General features: G+C 39.8%; 1 long non-coding RNA gene across 7 annotated transcripts in view; it reads left to right on the top strand.

The window, feature by feature from the left end:
• Positions 1-17,682, top strand: part of LOC132653602 (uncharacterized) — a 133,203-nt gene extending 115,521 nt beyond the window's left edge. For 3 of the 7 annotated variants that reach the window (XR_009591335.1, XR_009591338.1, XR_009591336.1), the window contains 4 exons: positions 3,886-3,972; positions 11,833-11,930; positions 15,390-16,133; positions 17,221-17,682. This is a non-coding gene — a long non-coding RNA (uncharacterized LOC132653602). Of the gene's footprint in view, positions 1-3,885; positions 3,978-11,832; positions 11,931-15,389; positions 16,134-17,220 lie in introns of all 7 variants that reach the window. The other 4 variants (XR_009591340.1, XR_009591339.1, XR_009591337.1 and 1 more) reach the window with 2 other exon arrangements.
• Positions 17,683-24,238: the final 6,556 nt, after the last annotated feature.

Here is a 24,238-nt window from a genome sequence, read left to right as displayed (position 1 = left end):
CCACCCCCAGCAATTCTTTGTAGGTGGCTATTTGGGAGTTTGCTCACTTTGTGTTACTTCTATTTTTTTTTTTGGGGGGGGGTTCCCTCCCAAGGCCTTATTTGTTCATGACAGCTACCTTTATTTTCTTGAGAGAGATGAAGACTGGAGTCTCCTGCTTTTACCATCTTATTGATGCTGCTTTCTCCGTGCTGTAATCTTGATTTTATATTTCTCTTATCTAGAATAGTGACACATCAATTTCCACTGTCTGAGGCCAACAAGCTTGTGACACTTTGTCATAACAGTCATAAAACTATAAAGCATAAGATATTGAATTAGGCTTTGTGTTTCAGTACAAGATGCTATATACACGTGATCTGTTTCATAGTGCTGCTGTTACACCTTGGAAGGAAACCCACTTCTTTTTTCAAGTTTCACGAGTGCCTTAGATCCAATGCCACTTACTTCCTACACCTGAGAGGGCAGGCTATTTTTTTCCTACAATAATTACTTTTTATAAACCCCAATAAGTGTTGTTTCAAAGAGTTTAAAAAAAACCAATATTTTCGTAATTTAAAAATGTGTTGAAGCAGTTTTAAAAAATGCATGGTACTGGCATAGAAACACAATGGTGGATCAATGGAACCGAACAGAGGACCCAGAAATAAACCCACACACTTACGGACACCTGATCTTTGACAAAGATGCCAAAACCATTCAATGGAAAAAAGACAGCATCTTCAACAAATGGTGCTGGTCCAACTGGATGTCTACATGTAGAAAAATGAAAATAGATCCATACTTATCACCCTGCACAAAACTGAAGTCCAAGTGGATCAAAGACCTCAACATAAAACCAGACACATTAAATCGGCTTGAAAAAAAAGTGGGAAATACCCTAGAACTCATTGGTACAGGAGAAAACTTCCTGAACAGAACACCAACAGCACAGGCTCTAAGAGCAACAATCAATAAAATGGGACCTCATGAAACTGAAGAGCTTCTGCAAAGCAAAGGATACCGTCATCAAAACAAAGCAACCGCCTACAGATTGGGAAAGAATCTTCACCAACCCTTTATCTGACAGAGGACTCATATCCAGTATATATAAAGAACTAAAGAAGCTGAAAAGCAGCAAACCAAGTAATCCACTTAAAAAAAAATGGGGAACAGAGCTAAACAGAGAATTCTCTGTAGAGGAATATCGAATGACAGAGAAGCACTTAAAGAAATGCTCAACCTCATTAGCCATTAGGGAAATGCAAATCAAAACAACCCTGAGATTTCACCTTATACCCATGAGAATGGCCAAGATCAAAAACTCAAGTGAAAACACATGCTGGAGAGGTTGTGGAGAAAGGGGAACCCTTCTCCACTGCTGGTGGGAATGTAAACTTGTACAACCACTCTGGAAATCAATCTGGCGCTTTCTCAGACAACTAGGAATAGCGCTTCCTCAAGATCCAGCCATACCACTCCTGGGCATATATCCAAAAGAGGCTTAAGTACACAAAAAGGACATTTGCTCAACCATGTTTGTAGCAGCTTTATTTGTAATAGCCAGAAGCTGGAAACAACCCAGATGCCCCTCAACTGAAGAATGGATGCAGAAATTGTGGTACATCTACACAATGGAATATTACTCAGCAATGAAAAATAAGGAAATCATGAAATTTGCAGGTAAATGGTGGGATCTGGAAAGGATCATCCTGAGTGAGTTGTCTCAGAAGCAAAAAGACACACATGGTATATACTCACTCATATAGACATACAACATAGGACAAACCCACTAAAACCTGTGCATCTAAAGAAACTAAGCAAGAGAGAGGACCCTAACTAAAATGTCCAATCCCCATCCGGAAAGGCAAAGAGGATGGACATCAGAAGAAGAAGAAAACAGGAAACAACCTAGGAACCTACCACAGAGGGCCTCTGAAAGCCTCTGCCCTTCAGACTATCAATGCAGATGCTGAGCCTGATGGGCAACTGTTGGGCAGAGTGAAGGGAATTTTATGAAAGAACTGGGAAATAGTAAGAGCTGAAGAGGACAGGGTCTACACAAGGAGAGCAACAGAACCAGAAAATTTGAACACAGGGAACTTCCCAGAGACTCATACTCCAACCAAGGACTATTCATAGAGATAACCCAGAACCCCTGCACAGATGTAGCCCAGGGCAGTTCAGAGTCCAATTGGGTTACAAAGTAACGTGAAGAGGTACTGCCTCTGACATAATCTGATTGGCCTGCTCTTTGATCACCTCCCCCTGGGGGGGAGCAGCCTTACCAGGCCATAGTAGAGGACAATGCAGCCACTTTTGATGTGAACTGATAGACTAAGATCAGAAAGGAGAGGAGAACCTCCCCTATCAGTGGTCTTGGGGAGTGGCATGCATTGCAGAGGGAGGAGGAAGGGGCTTATGGGGGGATGCAGAATGAATAAAGTGTAATTGATGAAAAATTAAAAAAAAACAAAAAAATGTGTTGAAGCTTTCTTTAGACATTATATATATATATATATATATATATATATATATATATATATATATATAATTCCATAACATACATATACCCTTGGGTATACTGTGGCAAAACAAAAAGCTCTTATATTCTCAAGACTATAATGTATTACCACTATCTATTAACTCTGGCACCTGAACCCCACCTACACCAATCCCCCAAATCAAATGACACACAGGTAGATCAACATCCTTTAAGAATCATGGAATCTTATACAAGTCAGGGCTCCATCACTGAAAACTTACATTGATGATGATAACAGGAGTTTAGGTCCTTTCGAGCCATAAACTGAGCTCAAGAATTTTGATTCATAGCTGGATACAAAATACTGTGTGACTGTAGATTGGAAGGTGGTCCTTTCAGGTCCCACTACCCCTCACACTTCCCCCATAGTTATTCACAGCTCGTTTTCCCTCCCCGGCTTCTAGGTGAGAGTTGAGGGTGCTAGGCTGTTTGGGCTTTGGACTCGGGAAGGAATGCAGTGAAATGTTTGGCACTCTCCACTGAATGATTTACATGATGCTTCCTCTGGGCCATTTGCTTTGTCCTTGTGTGACACGCAGGACTTCTGCTTGGAGACATTCATTTCAGGTCTGCATTTGCTGGCCCTCCTGGAACCTGTAACCTTAATATATGGATGAAAAGCATCTTTCCCTGAGAGGCAGCTATAATGCACTTTGAGGGAAAGAGTGACTGTTTTTATTGGGATGGATCATGAAGAAGGAAGGGGAGGAGTATATATTTTAGGACTGGCCGATAAAACAGCCAGCTAAAATAACTTGAAAATATGCTAGAAATTTCTTCCAGGACTATCTATGATCAATGAAGGCCAGTGTATTAAAACCAAGATCACCCAAGGCCTCCAATGGACGGTGAACTCTACTCAGGTACCTGGTTAAAGTTTCTTTCTGATGCTGTCTGATAAGTTGTCCAGTTCAGAGCATGATGACTGTCCTGGCTGAGCAGAAGAAAGTATGCAAGTAAGCATTTCCAAGTTACCCTGAAGGTAGTGGCTCTGAAGCCCAAATCCTCTTGGAACACCTTGTCAGATTCACCTTCTAGTGACAAGCTAGCTGATGCACAAAGGAGGATTTTAGTCAGTATTTTACAGGTGTAATACCAGAGTGATTTTCCTGTGATTTAGACAAGCATAGTCTCTCCAAGGTACTTCCACTCTCTGGGAATAAGAAAATATGGTCTCAGTCCCTCATAGTTAATTGGGAACCCTGCAAAGAGAAGGGTCAAGACCAAAGCACACATAAAAATAAAAAATTCAGAACACCTGCAGTAACAGGGCTCATGTCAGCAAGCATGAATTTTCAAAAGTAACTGTGGGCCAACAGAGAACTATTGAGTCTGGCTTCTTTTTATCTTTTGTAATCTAGGGTTATAGGTGAGTTTGTGGTGGACTGTCATCGTGTGCAGTACCACGGGAAGGAAAGCCATGGGATCCCACTTCTGTCACTAAAGAGGTAAGGTAAGTTAGGCTTACTCTGAATGGGCATTATATTAATTGGGGTCCATGTAGCAAACAGAAGGCATGTTGAATAACTTAACAAAGAGAGTTCAAAGAACAGGGCAAAGAGAACATCGAGGGATGGCTAAGTGTTCCATAGTAGCAAAAATAGAGCCTATTATCATAACTGACCTTGGAGATAGGACAAACAGAGTCGAAAGAACTGGACTGATGGAGGGGGTGCCTTTTGCTATAGATGGTCGACTCTTTCCTATAACAGCTGGAAGGCAGGAAGACAGGAGGGGCATAACCCCTGGGCCCGTCCCCCGTCTTATTCTCATCTCTTATATGTGCCCCTCCATAAGCTAAAGCCATGAACAATGCCAGGGAAAGATATCCTGGTGGCCCTTTCTATATAAAGCATACTCCTTAGGAGAGAACATTTGGGCCTGTGAGAGAAGCAGCAAATAATCCAGGGCATGATCCCTAAATGTGAAAGAAACCCACTCTTTGTAAAAGAGTATAAGAGCACAGGTTACAGAAAGATGCACATGGTATGTACTTACTTATAAGTGGATATTAGACCTATAGTATAGGATTACAATCATTACAATGATTACAATCATTACAATCCACAGACAAAGAAGCTAAGTAACAAGGAGGGCCCAAGGGAGGGTGCCTGAATGTCCCTCAGAGGGGGAAATAGAATAGACAGCAGAAGTGGATGAAGAGAGGGAACTGGGCAGGAGATGGACTAGGGAAGGAAACAAGGGTGGGGATCAGATGTGGGGAGAGCAGGGATGAAAGGTGAGAGGGATGGGAACAAGAAGCGAAACTGGGGAGAGACATCTCTTGCTCAAGCTGGAAGCCTGAGACAGGATAGGCTCCTGGGAGGATATGAGTCTGATTCTAGCTGAGACTCCTAAAGGGGTTGGGGGACATGGAGACTAAGTGACCACCTCCTAACCAGGCAGGACTAATGGAAGGATGAGATCAACAACCCACCTATAAAACCTGTGATCCAAAACTCCCCTGCCTACAAGAAGTGTAGGGCTAATGAGGGAACAAAGATAGAGGGAAACTCCAAGCAATAATTGGCCCAACCTGAGACCCACCTCACGGTAGAGAGCCAGCCCCTGACACTAAGAATGATAGTCTGCTATGCTTTCAGACAGGAGCCTAACTTGACTGTTGTCTGGGAGGCTCCAGCCAATAGCCAATTGAGACAGATGCTAGGACTTGCAGCCAAGCATGGGGCTGAACTCTCGGGGTCTTAAGGAAGTCTTGGGGGAAAGATGGAAGGACATGGAGGGGACAGTAAAGTCACAAGAAGACAAACAGAGACAAGTAACCCAGTTCCATGGGGCTTTCAGAGATTGAGACATCAACTCATGAGCATGCATGAGCTGGACCTAGGCCCCCTGCACCCATGTGGCCTACGAGTGACTAGGTCTTCTTATGGGATGCCTGGTGACTGAAGGGGGGGCCGTTTCTAACATGGACTCTATTGCCTGCTTTTGGATTACTTCCCCCCTGGCAGGGATGCCTTGCCTGGTCTCAGGAGATGAAGATATGCACAGTCCTGATGTGACTTGATGTACTGGGGAAGGTTAATATGGGGGAAAGGGCTCTGCTTTTCTGGGGAGAAAGAAAGAGGGAAAGGGGGAAGGAGAAGTGGAAGAAGGAGCTGGGAGGAGGGGATGGAGGGGTACCCTAAACAAAAAACAAAAGAGCACCAGCTACTCCAGATGGACTGCTTTTGTTCTGCTGAGGGCCATCTTTTGATGCTCCATCTCTTCTGTAGCATGCACATCCACCCTGAGAACTGTACTAATATAGGGTAGAAAACTATTCCTTGCTGGGTCAGGGAGAAGAATAAAGAAGGCTATTGTTGCCAGAAATATGCAAAACTGGAAATAAACCTCGGTATGAAAGTGTGGTTTCTGTAAAGAAGTGTGCTAATTTACAAGAGGGACAGACTGTGTTGCAAAAGGAAAATGAGACAAAGGATAGAGGTTGTCTGTCAGGCTGGACACCAGGGCTTCCTCTAGGTTCCCATGGGACAAAAAGCATGTAGCATGCCTGCCTAATAAAGACAGCTTTCTTAGCCCTGTCAATGGGATAGTGAACAATGGCAGTAGGAAGCAGGATTGTAATCTTGGTACCTGATACAGTGACTGCTACAGCCCAGGGGGGTGTCCCAAACGCAGTAGACAAATGCCCAGGCTGGTACAGCCAGTGTCCCACTACACCGAGAAGAAATGTCACCATGAACTATTACCTGACTCTGATCTGGTTTCCTCACTCTGCATGTGTATCACAAGCTTGAGAAGACAGAGACAAGAAAGCAAGTCAAATTATATCCCAGGGGATCGCTCCCAGAGAGTTGCCTAGACCTCTGCGGGGGTTGGTAGAAAGCTCATAGCCACTGGCGCCTGAACTGAATAGAGGGTGATGAAGTTCTCCAGAGCAGAGAGAACATCAGCAAAGCTTCCGTAGGCAGAAATACATAAGGCCCAAGGAAAAAGTGATGAGCTACTGGTGTTCTTACTGGAGAAGAAGGTATGGACATGAGTGGTAGTGATAGAAATGTTTAAAGACAGTCACTACCATTGTGAGTACCAGAAACATTGCTAGCTGGAAAGAGTTCAGACATGAGTGTGGAAGTTTGAGTTATCACTGAGTAAACGGAGCAACAAGATGGCTCAGGAGACACTGTTGGAGAAAGATCTTGTTGAGTTGGGTGTGGAGGCTTATGTTTGCAATCTCGACATGCAGAGGGCCAAGGCAGGAGGATCTCAAGCTCCAGGAAAACCTGAGTTATACAGAAAGACCCTGTCTCAAATATAAATAGACAGAATCCTTGTCAGCTAGAGGGCAGGCTCAGGAGAAGGAACCAATGATGAATATGACTCTGAAAATAAAGATGCTATAAAGAAACAGCCAGGGAGGAGGATTATTGATAATGATGGAATAAATATGATGAGCATTGGCTTTCAGTTGCCTAAGAAGAAATTAACCTGAAGTAATCTTCTCCAAACTAATCCTACACCTGGCTTCAAGAGCTCATTCCTTGACATTGCCAATTGTCATTTTCCCCCAAATCCCAAACCCAAGACTCACCATTAGCAATTTTCTCTATTGCTACCCAAATTAATCAGAGCCTAAATTCTATTAATTTTCCCCTAATCCTACTCTGTTTACATCAGCTCACCGTCATCCTAAGCCAGGAATCAGCAGCTATCTCCCAAATGATGTCTTAGCCACTTCAATCACTTTCCACCATAAAAGCCAGAGGATACTTTCTAAATCAAGAGACTGAGTCTACTTCTGCTAATTACATACTTTTGTTAACTAACTCAGGATGAAGCCTTAACAGAACAGAATAATCTTCTCCTTCACCATCGAGCCATGTACATTTTCCTGCTTGTATCTTTATCCAATCCTCCTTCTTACACAGGACTGATCCTTCATCTGGAAAGGCTTCTTCATTCCCATTTCACCACTCTTCATTCATATCTCCACTTATAACATCAAATTATCTCTCCATCAGGGAGCCTTTGCTGGCCTCCCAAGACCAGGTTCTTGTCACTCATTCTTCTACCATAGGTTGTATCACTATCTCAAATACACTGTTTATTTATCCAACACCCACTCCAGACCTATGTGTTCAAGTACTGGAAAAAAAAATAGTTGTCTAGTGAATGAACACATAAGATAAACACAAACATGGTTGTATTGGCATTTAAATCAATCTGACAATTGAGTACATACTGTTAGCCATGGTCTATGCTGGGATAGGGAATGTGATGGTGACTATTCCCCCATACACAAGGAATATGCAATCTAGCATCACAGAGTCAGAGGTAAATCAATATCACCTAATAGAACAGTTATGTTAGATGATCGAAAAAGTGTAGTGATAACTTTAGTCTGAGTTTGAGGTAAAAAAAAAAAAAAAGGTCAAAAATTCATTCTAATTTTTTATTATATATTTCTTTTCCTAATCTTTTTGGGGAACTTCACATACGCACTATATATCACTCCTACCCTTCCCTGCCTGATACAACTCCCCCCATCCTCCCTCCATTGCAATGTTCTTTATTAGTGTATTATATATACACATATCTATACACACACATACACACACACACGTGAGTGACACGTTTTCCGAGAACTGACCTACTTGAGCAATCACAAAGGCTTCTGACACCAACAATATTTTTCATCTAAAACAACACAGGCTTATCATATTTCTAGTTCATTTCTCTTTCCTTAAATCCAGCTCTAAGGAACTTCCATATGCATGATCCAGAGAGCAAGAGCGACAGCAAAACAGGCAGCAACTGATGCTTGCTTCATTTGAACTATAAACCTGTCTGTTTGCCACATCTTAATTTCTTTACTCCATCAGCGATTACCCTGCCTTTCAATGAGCAACAGTTTGAGGTGTCTGCTCAACCTCTTAGGAAATTTTTTTTAAAAGCCAACGGAAAATTATAATCAAAAAGTTCAGATACCACTACTTGCCCGTATGGATCTGCTATGCTCATTTTTTTTCTCCCTGCCACTGCATACAAAAATTTTCATATAATGTGAGTGACTCTTGTAAACAATACCAAAAACTGTGTAGCAATGAAAGAAGGGCAAAAACAAGTGAAACCAAAATCAGATCAGAAGAGAAGAAAACTGAATTCCACTTATATATAGTGTAAGAATTTATATAGAAAATCTTAAAAGAATCATGTGAAACTTAATACTTCAACCAATGCTTTGTATACCAGTGTTAAAAAATTTTTAAATTTAAATTTAAAATTCTGTTTGTAAGAGCACCTAAAAATAACAGCATCCTTTGTGCTCACTTAACAAAAGACATAGGACAATTTCTCGCTGAAAACTATGGAACATTGCTGAGAGAAACTAAGGAAGAATCATATGAAAAGTGAAAAAAAATCACATTTGAGGTTGTATTTAAAGACTAATTCATAGGTCATTGGGCGATCATAGGTTCATTGAATGATTCTATTGTTAAGATGTGATTTCTACCCAAATTTATGTATTCAGAGCAACCCCATTCCAAATTCAGCAGAGGCATTGTTACTGAAACAGACATTCTTCAAAAACTTACTTATAGATTTGATATATCTAGAACAACCAAAACAAACATGAAAAGGAAGATGGAAAACTCGTGCTATCTATAGCAATCAAGATGACATTTGCAGTAATCAAGGTGTTGTAGCAGTTATGAATGACAGACAGGGGAAACAATGGCCAGAAATGGCCACACTTCTTTAGTCCATGACATTGGAAAAAAAACATGGCAAGGAGAGCCAGATATTCCAGAATGCATTAGGCCAATTTCTGTTGCTAATAGCACAGTGCCACAGACTAAGTTGTAGAGAACCTGGGCTCACAGTTCTGGAGGATCAAGGTCAAGAGTCTTCATCTTATGATGGCCTACTGGTTGGTAGTCTCAAGATGATGAAATCTTCTGGTGAAAGACAGGAAACCCATGTTTGTATCTTCAGTGTTGTCTCCCTCTCTTCTTCCGGAGCCACCACAGCCAATCCTGGGCTCTACATTGATGACCTTGTCTAAACCTAAGCACACTGCAAAGGCTGCAAAGGCCTTACCTCTAAACACGACAGTTTGCCATTCCAGCCTCTTTACACCTCACAATATGGATAAAATGTCAACATGAGCTTCAGAGGGAAAATGACACACTCAAACCATAGCATGGAAAGATTTTTGATAGCCTCATATTTTTTAAACAAACATTCTTCTGTATCTCAATATACATAAAATATCACAAAATTATCAAAGACCTAAATCAAAGTACAAATAATAAAATTTCTAGAGGAAAACAAGGACAAAACTTTATTGATACTGGGTTTTGGCAAGGCTTCCGAAACAGGACAAAACATATTATAAAGGAAATTACAAGTAGGATTTACCAAAATTATATTTTTCACATTTAAAAGACATTGTTGAGGGCTGGAGAAATGGCTCACAGGTTAAGAGAACTGTCTGCTCTCCCAGAGGTCCTGAGTTCAATTCCCAGCAACCACATGGTGGCTCATAACCATCTATAATGAGATCTAGTAGCTTTTTCTGGCTCACATTCAGAAAAAAAAATGTATACATAATAAATAAATAAGTCTAAAAACAAAAAACATGGTTAAGCATGACTATCCCACAAAGAATAAAAAAGTGTTTACAATAAGCATACTCAACAAAAGTACAGACCTCCCCTATCAGTGGACTTGGAGAGGAATATGGGAGGAGATTAAAGAGGGAGGGTGGGATTGGAAGGGAGTGAGGGAGGGGGCTACAGCTTGTATACAAAATGAATAAACTGTAATTAATATAAAAATATTTTTTTCAATAAAAGAAACAAAAAAGCAAATAACCTACCCAGGCATGGCAGGTATACCTAAATTCCAGCACTTGAGAGGAGGCAGAGACAGGTCGTCCTCAGCTCTGTAGTGAGTTTGAGACCAGCCTGAACTACATGACACCCTATCTCAAGTAAACCACAAAAGGAGGGAGGGAAAGAGGAAGGGAGGAAGAGAAGAGAAGAAAATCTCATCAAATAACTGATCAATTTAAATAGATACCGCATTGCTGGAGGTGGTTAACATGAAAATATGTGAAGCATACTACTCATCAGTAAGTGGGAATTGAAACTAGAATGATAAGGCAGTGACACCCATTAGAATGACCCTAATTAATGCAATGGGAATTATAAAATATTAATGAGGATGTTAGGCAACCAGAACCCTGCTGGAATGGAATATGGCTCACTCTTTTAGAAGGAGTTGTTGGTTCCTTAAAAAGTTAAACATATGATCCAGACATTCCATTTTAAGTATTTATACAAAAGAAATGGAAACATATGTCCATGCAGTGACTTGTATACAAATATTTACATTAGCTTTGTGCACAATAACAGAACCTGGAAACACTCCATAGCAGCTTTATGCACAATTAGCAAAAAATTGGAAGTAACCCAGATGCTCCAACAGGTAATAGATAAACAGTGGAATATTATTAGACAAGAAAAAGAATCAAACATCTAGCATATGAACAAGTGAACTACCACTAAGATACTAGTCCAAAAAGCCTGAAATGAAGACTGTAGTCCCATTTCTATAAAAAGCCCAGTCAATATGGTTATTGGTTATGACCGGAAAGCCATTCTGTTTCAAACCAAAGGCACAGAGAGAGCAGTTTCAAGAACAAACTGTTTGGGGGGTTAGATACAGTCTTTGTCACACTGTAGCAATGATCTTGTGCATATTCAGTGCAAGCAGCCAGCTACCCGCCAGTTAATACGTCCCTGAAGTTGATTTTAAAACAACCCAAAGTAACCAACTGCTGAAAATTCACAGACTAATCTCTCGTCTGAAAGAAAACTTTGGACCCAAGTTTTCTTTCTAAATGACACAAATTTCCCTCAGCAGGCTCAAGTAAGGGGAGAACTAGCCCAAGTATGTTTTCCCTTCCCGTCCCCTCCGCATTCCATGCCACCTGAATATTCTAAGCTTCCGACAATGGCAGGCTTTTTAAAAAGGTTGCTTTTAACTAATGGTGGAGCTCCAGGCAGCAAATATATGTATCTGGCTCTATGTGTCTTTTCTCTCAAAGCAGCTCAAGATGGCTGTTCTTTGTTCTCTACTTGACTGGATTGGGAAGTACAAGGAATAGTGAGGCACTCTGGTGTCTGTGGCAGGGCATGTCTATATAGAAGACTGACTGAGACCAGAAGACCCACCCTAAGTGTAAGCAGCACCGTTTCATGGGCTGAGGCCCACATGCAATGAAAGGGAAAGGCCAACAGAGGACCAGCATTCCCTTTCACTCTGCTTTCTTGTAGGTAAAAGAGTCAACTATTCTCCTCTACCTCAAGCTCCTCCACATTGACATACTTCCCATGATCAAGTTAAGTAACCATGGACCAGACTCTCTGAAACAGTGAGTGAAATAAATCCATATTCCCTTGTTTTGTGAGAATGAGGAAACAGTAACTTTCCCTATATGCCTGTACATTGAAGAGCTTTACTAAGATGCAAACGATATGCTTATGTGTGACAAGTCCCATGTAACTGGGTTTGTTTGATTGTTTGTTTGTTTAGTTAGTTGGTTGGTTAACTGGTTGGTTGGTTGGTTGGCTGGCTCGCTGGCTGGTTAGTTAGTTATTTTTTTTAAAAGGTCATGTCACATAGCCCAGGCTGGTCTCCAGCATGTGATGTAGATGAAGCTGACCCTATCCCCTTATCTCCACCTTCCACATACTAGGATCATAGGTTTGTGTCATCTTGCTTATTTAGTTAAATTTAGTGACTTTTTTTTTAAGTGAAGAATCTTGATGCTATAATTTCTTGTGATCCTAAAGTCAATCACAATAAGTTTTCCTGATGTCCCAAAGGCCCTTTGAACATCCAGAAACTCTTCTAACAACGTAATGTATATGCCCAATGGTATTTTGATTAGCATACGACAATTTGAGTTCTGCTACTCTTAAGTCTAACCCATATTGGCTGAATCAGAGAAAGGTCACCTCAGTGGAATTTAGGGTCTTATCACCCTCTCCCTCCAACTGAAGGGTAGGAGGCACTGTTTCTAAACAAAAGCACTGGTAATTTTAACTCTATTGAATAAGACCTTAACATATTTAATTCCTACTAGTTATCTTCTGTTTAAAAGTCTAATGAGAAAGTCTCCAGACAGTATTGCTAAGGTTTCAAGAAGCATTGCAAATCAGAAGCTGCCTGCACAGCTATATGAAGTTAAAAATGGTTTTATCATATACCATGCGCACACATATATATCTCCATTCAGGAACACTGTGAGATCTTTGCATATATGGATAATGTAGAATCCAAAGATGCACAGAAGATATCAGAGGAAAACTCTGGATAGAAAAGATATAAGCACAGATCAAATTCTTAACAAGATATGCTTTGAGTATACAATACACTTTGAGTTTATACCTTAGTGCACACCTATAATCCCAGCATTCAGGACATATAGGCAGGAAGTTTAGGAGTTCAAGACCAATACTGACTACATAGTAAGCTTGAGGCCAGCTTGGGCTACAAGAGACCCAGAAAAAACAAAATATAAAACAGAACATGGAAAATAAGATACAAGACTCAAAACTTAGAGAAGACTGTTCATGAAGAAAAAGTAAAGTTAGATACATCTTTGTTCATAAGTCTCAAAAGATATTAGATGGCTGACTTGAAAGTCACAGAGAAAGTAAGTTAGTTGTCTAAAAAGCCTTTATTGTAATAGGAAGGTCAGTCCTATGGTTTCCATTTCATAAATGCAAAGACTTCCTCCCAATATATAAGGAACAAAGAGAATGATTCACACACTGGTTGAGAAACTTAGTGAGAAGAGGTTAGATAATTGAAGAAATGGAAGAGCAAAAGGAACCTGTAGAAAGACAATAAGGTACTTAAATGTGCTTATGGAATATGTCCTAGCAGTCAAGACATGTTGAATTGAATGACCCTTAGTGTCCTTTCACATAGGACACATCTTGGTAATGTTTTTGAGAGACAGATGTAAGGACATCTATAAGGATATCAAGCAAATCTGTCTCTACCAGCTGTTCGTGCTAAAGTTTCATTCGGAGTCTTTATGTCTCTTTACAAGAGCAACCCTGGGTTGGCCACTGAAAATATTTTCATGTTCTCTGAATTCTAGGGCAAATCTGTGTCCATTTTTGGGTCAGCCTCCTCCTGGCTTTACAAGGGATGAAGAAAATACTCCTTTCAGTTCTGCATATCAGCATGACCCCTTTCCTAACCAAGCAGGAAACCTAGTTTTTATATTCTCAAGGATCTGTGCTTAAGACCAGAGGAAATTTCTCCCAAGAGAATTACTAGGCAACCCATGATCAGATCCAATTGTCTGTATTCATGTGTCACCAATAGCAAGAACTGACAGGCCTGCCCTGTGGCTGCCTGGTTTGTAGTTCTAGGAAATGCTAGAGATTGAGTGACTGGTAATACCCTGCTCAGTTCTGAGTTCACACAGAATTTGTCACTGCCAAGAGGTGGGGAGCAAGTGAAATTCTGGGAGAGGCAAACAGATGCCCCAGCCAGAGAATCATAACTGGGAATTTTCCTCTGAGTCAGGTTAGATTTTAAAATACATTTCTCCGAGTAAAAATTCACTTAAAATTACAGTCCTGGAAGGGTATGCTAAGATTTTTTTTTTAAACACTGTTGTAATCTGAAGCTATCTCTTTGGGGTAACAAAGTTGAAATGTAAGCTCTTAGCCTCAAATTCTTTTAAAGCCCAACAGTATACTTTTTAATATCCCCAGTAATTCTTGGTTCTATTGAAAAACACATTTTTCACAGGTTTTTTTGCATGTCTATTAACTATGGAAAAAATAGTTGTTTTTTTTTTTAAATCTATCTTTCTGTTTATTTTGGTGAGCAAGATTTTTAAAGGCCTTGGGCCTCACTGGTAGCTTACAGAACAAGAGCTGAGACCTGGTGAATGTTCTGACATTCATGAATCAAGCTAAAGAATGGATACATTAGTATTTGTCCCATTCTATGGGAAGTGTAGTTCTACTTCATTCTACTGTTGTCTAAAAACACATGTACAGTTTTTAGCCAACAATTATTGAATATATAATAAGATAAAATTTTTAAATACAAAATCATGTGATTTTTCTACTGTAAAGTAACAAACATGATGTCTATGCCACTGGAAAATAGATAAAAACACACATCTGGAAATATAATCTTTACATAATATTTTTTTTTGGTCTAATGTTCACCTTTAAATCTTTTCTTCCTCCTGAAGCTACCTGATAGGCTAGGGTCAGATGGAAGGGGAAGAGGACCTCCCCTTTCAGTGGACTTGGAAAGGGACAGGGAGGAGATGAGAGAGGGAGGGTGAGATTGAGAGGGAATGAAGGAAGGGGCTACGGCTGGGATACAAAGTAAATAACCTGTGATTAATGTAAAAAAATAAAAATTATTATTAAAAAAATCTTTTCTTCTCGTGGCAGCTCAGTCTCCAAATGGGCTCCCTAGTAAGGGGAACAGGAGCTATCTCTGACATGAACTCAGTGGATAGCTCTTTGATCACCTCCCCCTGCATGGGGTCGGGGGGGGGCAGCCTTACCAGGCCACAGAGGAAGACTATGAAAGACAGTCCTGATGAGACCTGATAGGCTAGGGTCAGATAGAAGAGTAGGAGGTCCTCACCTATCAGTGGACTGGGGAAGGGGCATAGGAGGAGACGAGGGAGGAAGGAAGTGTAGGATTGGGAAGGGATGAGGGTGGCGGCTATAGCTGGGATAAAAAGTGAATCTATTATAATAAATAAAAAAATATATTATAAAAATAAATTTAAGTATTATGTAATATGTATAAAAATCTTTTCTTCCACATTTTTTTTCAGAGCTGATGAAGTCCATCACTTCAGTTTCATCATACTCTGACTATGCCTTCCTCCATACCCAACCTTTTCCTTCCAGAGGCCTCTACAAACCCGCCCTGTACAATGTGGATCTCAAGAGCCAAACCACAGTTCCAGAGTCTGATCTATTCTGTGTTAACTGTGTTAGAATAAGAATGCTCAAAAGTTACGTGTACCCTCAAGAAGCAGGCCCCTCTTCCATTGAAGGACCAAAAGAGGATGTGCTCTCATTTCCCAGGGGTGTTGTATCAGGCCCTGCTTAACTACTATATATCCGGAGATTTGTTCTTTGCTGTTCTATCGCTATCACCCAAAGGAAGAAGGGAACTTTGACCACTCTTCCTGAGAATAATTAATGAGTGACCTACCATGTTTGGAATGTACAATGGCGTGAATTGCAAAGAATGTGCCTTCCCTTGCCAGGGGGCAGCAGAAAGTAGGCAGCTCATTCTTAAGAAAACATCTCTGATTGGCTATCTCTCATAATCATGAGCTCTGTTTTGGATATAAGAACCAGGTTTAAATTCAACCTGAAGCAGAAATTCTGTTTCAATAGACAAGCAAAAACACAGCCTAAGGGGGTGGAGGTGGGAATGCTATCAACTATTTGCAAAACGTCTGCATATCTCCCCTTACAGACATCGCTGTTGGCAATAATTCTTCTGTTGCTGATGTCCACTAGATTATAAGACCCTGCATGAATCAATCGCCTGAAAAAATAACTCAGTAAGTTGTTTTGAGATTAAATAGACCCAAGATGTCATGCATACAACAGTGCGTCTAGCATAACAAAGCTATTCACCAGTTTTTCTCCGCATGTGGCACTGTAGACATATTTGACAAAATGCAGCTTAGAATTTTATATAAGCTTTGGGGGAATATGTTAAAATACTCATGTTTTAGGAGTTCTGTGAAAGAACTTACACGTAACTCTGCTACATGATAGACAAAAGCATGTAAAATCTTGTGAAGATCAGAACTAAGCTAGTTCATAGGCCCCGAGGCTGATTAAGCATTCCACACACCACAGCACATTGCACTGCTTTTCCTGATCAGAGAAGCTGGAGGTTAAAGCCACTACGTGGCACTCACCTGAGCAGGCATTGGTACTGAAGGAAAATTATCATTTCTATTACCCTTCTGCTGATGGTGTGCTTAAGAATGCAACGACATTGAGATGAATCCTGACAGGGAAAAAAAAGCCACTCCATGAAACAACTCTACCAACTTTTTTGACATTTCCATGTGCACCCTTAGTAAGACTGTGCCTTATTCGTTATGTGTTTATGTATACATGTGCATGTGAAAACTAAAAGACAACCACAGGTGTTATTCCTCAAGCACCACACATAGTTGTTTTTAAAACAGGGTCCATCACTGGCCTAGGTTGCACATGGTAGGCTAGCCTGGCTGGCCAACAGGGGTCCACCTGTCTCTCTCTTGCCAGTGCTGAAATGACAAGTGTGTAACACCTTGATTGACTATTTCACATGGGTCCTGGGGACTGAACTCGGGCCTTTTTGCTTGCCCAGCCAACACATTATCAACTGGGCCAGCTTCCAGCTTCTGTGCCCAATTCTGGATGAAGATTCTTCACAATTTTCTCCTTTTATCTTTAAGCATTCTGAAAAAAAGGGGTGAGGGGGATAGTATGGTGAAAGGGCTATATTAGGGTTGATATGGATCTCTATTTTTGGTGAGAGTCCAATGTACAATGTCCTTCCAAAAAACTGCATCCTCGGGGTGGAGGTGGGGGAGAAGAGGAGGAGGAGGAGAAGGAAAAGAAAAACAAATGTTTCTTGTTCTTATTCAGTGGTCCCCCAGGTAAAAATCATTCCTCTTGTTTGGTGCTTACTCATCAAGAAGGGACTTCGCTTCTTAAATGAGAAAGCTGAAACCCACAGTACCTAAGGCTTCTTCCAGAACTCACTGAAGCTGCTTTCTACAGCAACAGACAAAAGCATTTGAAACCTCCCCTGTACCATCTTTCTGGCGACATGAGACATGGTTCTGCCTAATGCTTTCTAGGACTACACGAAGGGAGGAATGGCTGGGAAGGGCATTTCTTTGCTCAGAAAGAAAGGTCATCTACAAGAAGCTTGTGACTTTCTTTTATTTGAAAGCATTTATATGAATGCATAATCTAGCCATTTCAGAACCAAAAAACAGCAGGCCTGAAAGCCGAAACCAATATCTTGAAGATGTCTCCACAGAACAATAAAGGGAAACCCTGAGCCTTTTATGACTCCTTTGCTGCAGACCTTCTGTTGAGTAAGCCCTATACTTCCTTTTCATTTGAGCTATTTTAACTGAGATCTCCCTACAGATTGAAGCATTTCATGATGTAACAGTTCCAGCCAGATGCTAAAAACAAGCTTCAATCAAGACTGATAAAGATTGGGGGGAAGGAAATTAGAAAAGAAAAGAAGAGAAAAGAAAAGAAAAGAAAAGAAAAGAAAAGAAAAGAAAAAACAGTTGACACATATACCCCAACACTTTACACTCTTTACTAAAATTTCCATCATAAGCGCTGGATCATTCTTTCTACAAATAAACATCAATCTCCTAATATTTCTGGGCTTGTCATATAAATACTTGGGATATATTTACATTAACATTTTATTCTGGATTTATCAAAAATCCAAATTTAACATGGCCAGCCAGGGTTACTATTCGCTAAGCCTGGCCACTTTAGCTCCTGTCCTATGAGAAGATCTGAGGATTCAACCATTCCTTTAAGGACCTAATCTCCTTCAAAGTCCCTTGTAATCCCACCATACACACTTAGTGGAGACCCTCTTCCTCTGAGACTTTGATGTGACTATCTCAGACGACCTAGGAAACTGGAGCCTGAGTAGGTCATGACTTTCCCAAAGGCATAGCTGGAGCTATTTCCCACATTCAGGATCTTCCCAGTTCATGTTTCTCCAGATGCTGCCTCCTGTTCATGGAGCCTCTTGAAAGATAAAATGGGATTTAAAAAAAAAGAGCAGTGCTTCTAATTTTGTGAGGAAGAGAATCATAGTTTAGTCAGTTAATTTTATGTTGGAAAAGCATTTAAGTAAGAGAAAACAATTGTTCCTCAAATATTGTCCAAATCTGTAGACAGGGTTAAAAAGAACTTATAGAAAAATTCTTACATAGAGTCTATATAGTTTATAAATGTGACATATGAGGCATACGTAGCTTATAACATATAGCTTATTTGGTATATAGCTTAAAGTTACATCATGGATTGTTATAAATGAATATTTTGAGGAAAACCTCTCTCCTTTTGTTCTTATGAGATATCCTTTATTAACATTTTGATGGTGACTAACAAATTCTCAGCCTGTGATAACAGCTTCATTTGAAATCTAAAAGCAGTGATGGTGACCTGTCACTCAATGAGTTTAGTGGATACCATAGAATTTCCACCTAGCTTTCTCTAGAAGCTGCTACACATTACCAGTTCCAAGAACATGGGTGGAGAAGACACATTTTTATCTGTAAGGTCTTTTTCTTCTTGCCCATCTAAGTCTCTCGTTTTACAATGTTGATCCAAATCACGTACGTAATTCTATCATTGAAAAAGATGGGGACTGAGTCAATTCTCCATACATTCATGGTTTTATTGTAACATAGATTTCCTTTCAGTCTTTCCTCATGTTTACTTTAATACAAGTATCACAAATGAGATAAATTTCACTTTGATAAAAGATAATCCATACATTTCTAGAGCATTAGATGATTTTTTTAAAAGAAACTGGCATGAGATACCAGATTCAGTATCAATACTAAAAATACAAATGATATAGAATTTATTTTAACAAAAATTGACTCAAAACCCCAGCTCTTAGATCTGGGCATCCTCAAGCATATATATCTAGGTATGGAGTGCCAGGTATATGCGAAGTCCGCCAGGCCGAGAGTCTAAGTGGCCCCATGTAACTGAGTGTTCCTTTATGAGACAACTCACACTACTGGCCTACAAGTGACAGCCCTCAGAGCAGTCAGGAAAAGTGTGAACAGTGGAACACATAGATTAAAAAAAAATATCATACACTACAGGATTTGATCCCTGCAGTGTTCACTTTTCCAGTTCTTCGGATTTCTAAAGTGAGTCTTTGTTCCCTCCAAGCTTCCTGCATTTGGGCTGTTTACAGAATCCAAACCTGCTCTCAAAGGGAAGATCTGTCACTTCTGAGAGAAGATGTTATTTTAATAGCACAAGCTCTGCTGGTCTGGGTGATTCTTTTTTAATGAATTCCATTGTATACTGTCCTTATCAGCAAAGGGGAGACTCTTTTCTCCTGGGAAGTATTTCTGTTTGAAATGTTAGAACTGCAAAGCACACCCTTGATGCTTCAAGCTACCAGATTCTAGAGCCTGACTTACCTGCCCAGGCATGTTGTCTGAATTGAGGTCACAGTTAGGCAAATAACATTCCACACATTTTTCTCCTCCTGAATTAAAAGGGGCAGCTTGTGTTCCTCTGGCTCCCATTGGTTAAGAATTCTGACTCAGACACCAAGAGAGCTCTCCAGTGCCAGAATGGAGTGATTTGATACTCACATGACCTATGTGAGGTGTGAATCCATCTCTCCTACCATTCTGTACCCTTGCCCTTTTGCAGCATGACTCAACACTTGAAAACTAGGCAACCTGACGGTGAATGTTCTACTTGACCTTTCATTTCAGAAGAGTGGCATGACTTCAAATGTTGTCCATCTATTCATTAACAGAGAGGATCGAATTCCAAAAACTGTGAAGTAATGTTTGAAACTAAAATTTTAACACAGGAAAGCTTTCCTATCTCTTATGTATCCTGACTTGTTTGAGGTTTTTATTCCTTTGTTTTAGAGTTTTTTTGCTTTGTTTTGTTTCTTTTACTTTAGATAATGAGATTATGATCTATTATATCTTGGGGATTTTTTTCCTTTTTTTTTTTTCCCAAGACTTGCTAGTCATTTGAAAGCGATTTCTTTCTGTATCAGATATATATTTATAAAATAATTATTTGCTAATGAAAAGTCTATTCCACACTTGTGAAAAGGTGCCTTTGAAAGCAATTGTGCCATATATCATTTCAAGTCTATGATAATCAGAATGTGCACAGAATGGCTATGTGAGAGTTGCTCATGTAGTTATATTCTTTCTCAAGAAACTAAATAAAGAGAACTCTCATTCTTCAATATACAGATGTTTTTTGACTTGCATGGAAGATTTTCCCATTTAAGGCTATCATAAATTCAAAGATGCATTTAGCCTAGTGCATATTCTAATAAAGCAACACAGCTCCTGGTGGAATATTGATGGCTTACCCTCGTGATGGCATGGCTGACTGTAGCTCACCACTACCACCCAACCCAAGAGCGCCAAAGAATATATTACAAACCCGGGAAGAGGTCAAAATTCAAAGCATAATTTCCCTGAATGACTTATCACTCTAGCATAACCGTGAAGCACAAAACCGTAAGTTGAACCATATGTTGAATTATAGGAATTAGCCAAACTGAAGGAAATATGTAGAGATGTGCAAGGATAAATTATGTCATTAGAAGGAAAAGTAGAACTGAAAAGAAAACTTCCTGTTGAAGGTGGGTAAATGCTATGCTTGTGAAGCCAATAGACGGTCTGAGGTCCAGGATGAGTTAGTTTATGACATAAGAATTAATAACACATGAGCTTATGCAAGTGTTCTTATCACCAGTAGTGCTCCCCACAAGATGACCAAATAAGAAAACTATCATTTTTAACCTAAGATTTCAGTTTTGCCATCCTACCCAGCTTCCTTTCAAATTCGTTGTCCACATGTGCATGTAAGTTCTCTTGGAATCACTTATGAAGAGGCTGTGTAACTTGGTTGAGTAAGAAGGTTGTTTTGTTACTTACAGAAAACATGACTGACATTTTATTGTAACACTATTACCTGTACTTTTACTATAGTGCACTTATTTCCCTTACAGGAGGACTGCTTTGCAGTGAGGGTACAACAGGGGCTTAGCTTCTTTTGTTGCTACCTTGAACATAACTGTTACTCTTGTTACTACCTTTAACATGCACCCAAACAATTGGGATGGTCAACCTTGCCAGATGTCCATTCATGAACATCTTTCTTTAATTAATTAGAATTTAACCGGTGACTAAATATCCAGTTAAAACAATTCTGATAGGCTCATAATGCCATCTAGTGGACACTGTTTAAAATATCACCAGCACCACTACCTCCCACTGGCCATTTTAGTTTTCTAATGATCAAAATAGTCTTCAGTCCTGAGGAAGTAGCTGGGGCTACTAACCTAGAAGGATGGGTTTGGATCTCTGAAGTCTGTGGCAACTCCACATAGCGCTTCTAACATTAGCCCCATCATAAGGGGAGGAAACACACAGCATCAAGCACTTTGGGCTCATCATCTGTTCAATGTATAGCTCTAGTGCTGTTGTAATTTAAAATATCTGCACAAAGAAAAAACTCCAGTGTAGTACTTCTTGCTCTTCAGTTCCACAATTACCATTGTTTTCTATAGACACCTTTTAGCACTTTATGTAATGGTAACAGCTACTTGTGATGACAGAAAGGGGCACTCGTGCCATATATGGGAAAATTAAAATTAATGAGAACACAATGGCACAGACAGTCAAATAGCTGCAGAATGTCCAAACTCAGCCATGGTTTCTCAAAGCTAAGAGTCCTGGACTCATTCCATAGACTTGTGGTGATACTTCCTGAGAAGAGAGAGCTTCTCTCAAAGGAACAGAGCACTTATGGGCTTATGTGTAACATGACTCTCCACTTCAGCAAACATGGAAGTAAAAACGTATGGCTATCTCACCAGATGCTAGGAAACATGCTCTAAAATCCAACACTCATTCTTGGAAATAATAGAAGCGTAGGCAGCAAAATGATGATGTCATAACATGATAAGGATATAGACAAGAACACTGCCACTGTTATAAGGCCCTGGGATACCTTCAAATTATTTTCAATAAGAACAAGGGCATTTCTGCCATTATCACTAGTAATTCAGCCATGTACTTGCATGCTGAAGCAATACAGTAAGAAATCATATAGCTTTACTGGGCTGCAGAGGTGGTTAAAGGGTTAAAAATTCTTGCTGCTCCTGCATAAGACATGGGCTTGGATCACAGTATCCATGTCAAATGGTTGTCCGGTGCCAGGGGATCTTATGCCTTTTCTGACCGCTACCAGCGCATACACAGATCTGTGCCCATTCACACACATTTACAAATAGAAAAATAATAAAGTAGATCTTTAAAGGACATATAGCCTTAAGAGACATAAATGATTATTGAACAAAAATACCCCGAAGAACAAAGTAAACATAAAAGCTTGTACAGTAGATAGAAATTTTATGTGTATATATACATATAGAGAGATGTTTTATATGTATGTATATTAATGTCCTATAAAATAGGAAAATGAAACAAATGGAAAAGAAAACAAGGAAATGTAATTAAAACAAACTAAAAATACTTAAGAACAAACCAAATCAGATATATACAGGTCTTATCAGTAAGAATGGTTCTCATGACTTAGTAAGATGGCTACCTTATATATATACTATTAGATCAATTAGTAATATTACATTAATAATATATTAATAAAGTATATAATATATTGTATCATTAATAATATATTATTAATTTATTACTGCATTGCAATCTAGTAATATATTGTAATATTAATTATATCATATATTTATAATATGTTAAGTATGTAATTTCTTATATATAATATATTATACTAGTAAATATATGCTAAAATAAGTATGCAGCTGTTACCTAACCTCATACAATTTTAAAGTTAAATGTCAAGAAAAATTGAAAAAGAGGTGGAAATATTTCCAACGATTTATTTGAAATATTCTCTTAAATAAGCCTTCGTTTACAAACCAATGTTGGCTCAATTTCTTTGTTACTTCTTAATTGATAATCTCATTATTCAGAACATGTATCTCACCTTAGACTAATACACAAATCAAGCAGGGTTATATCTTATTAACTTTAAATTATTTTCTGCTCTTCCATGAGACTATGAGAACATAACAGGAACCTTGTTTCTCTAAGTAAGAACATGTTTTAGAAAGCACTGCACTCCGTGATCACTAGTTGGCATGGGAGAGCAAGGTGCCAGCGGAGGAAGATCCTCCAGCAATCATCTCCTCAGTGAAACCCTGATCTAAGCAGATAATCTGGCACCAAACTACCAAGTAGAGGCCCAGGCTGCCTGTTTCAGTAAGTATGATAAAGAAGAAATTTGAAAGACTCTACCCAGCAAGGTATCGAAGGAGATACTGAGACTCATAGCTGAACTTTGGGCAGAGCACAGGGAATCTTATGAAAGAATGGGGAGATAGGAAGACCTGGAGGGGACAGGAGCTCCACAAGAAGAACAACAGATCCAAAACATTCTGGACACAGGTCTTTTCTGAAACTGATACTCCAACCAAGGACCATGCATGGAGATAACCTAGAATCCCATGGCATCTCAGTCTCCAAGTGGGTACCCTGGTAAGGGGAACAGGGACTGTCTCTGACATGAACTCAGTGGCTGGCTCTTTGATCACCTGCCCCTGAGGGGGAAGTAGCCTTACCAGGCCACAGAGGAAGACAATGATGCCAGTCCTGATGAGATCTGATAGGCTAGGGTCAGAGGGAAGGGGAGGAGGACCTCCCCTATCAGTGGACTTTAGGAGGGGATAGGAGGAGATGAGGGAGGGAGGGTTGGGATTGAGAGGGGATGCGATTGAGGGCTACACTGGGGATACAAAGTGAATAAACTCTAATTTATTAAAAATAAATTTAAAGAAAAAATATGTCAATAAGCA

The sequence above is a fragment of the Meriones unguiculatus genome, chromosome 4 (assembly GCF_030254825.1).
Source record: "Meriones unguiculatus strain TT.TT164.6M chromosome 4, Bangor_MerUng_6.1, whole genome shotgun sequence".
Taxonomy (NCBI): Eukaryota; Metazoa; Chordata; class Mammalia; order Rodentia; family Muridae; genus Meriones; species Meriones unguiculatus.
Note: the sequence above shows the minus strand (reverse complement) of the source record. Positions and strands in the feature narration are given on the sequence as shown.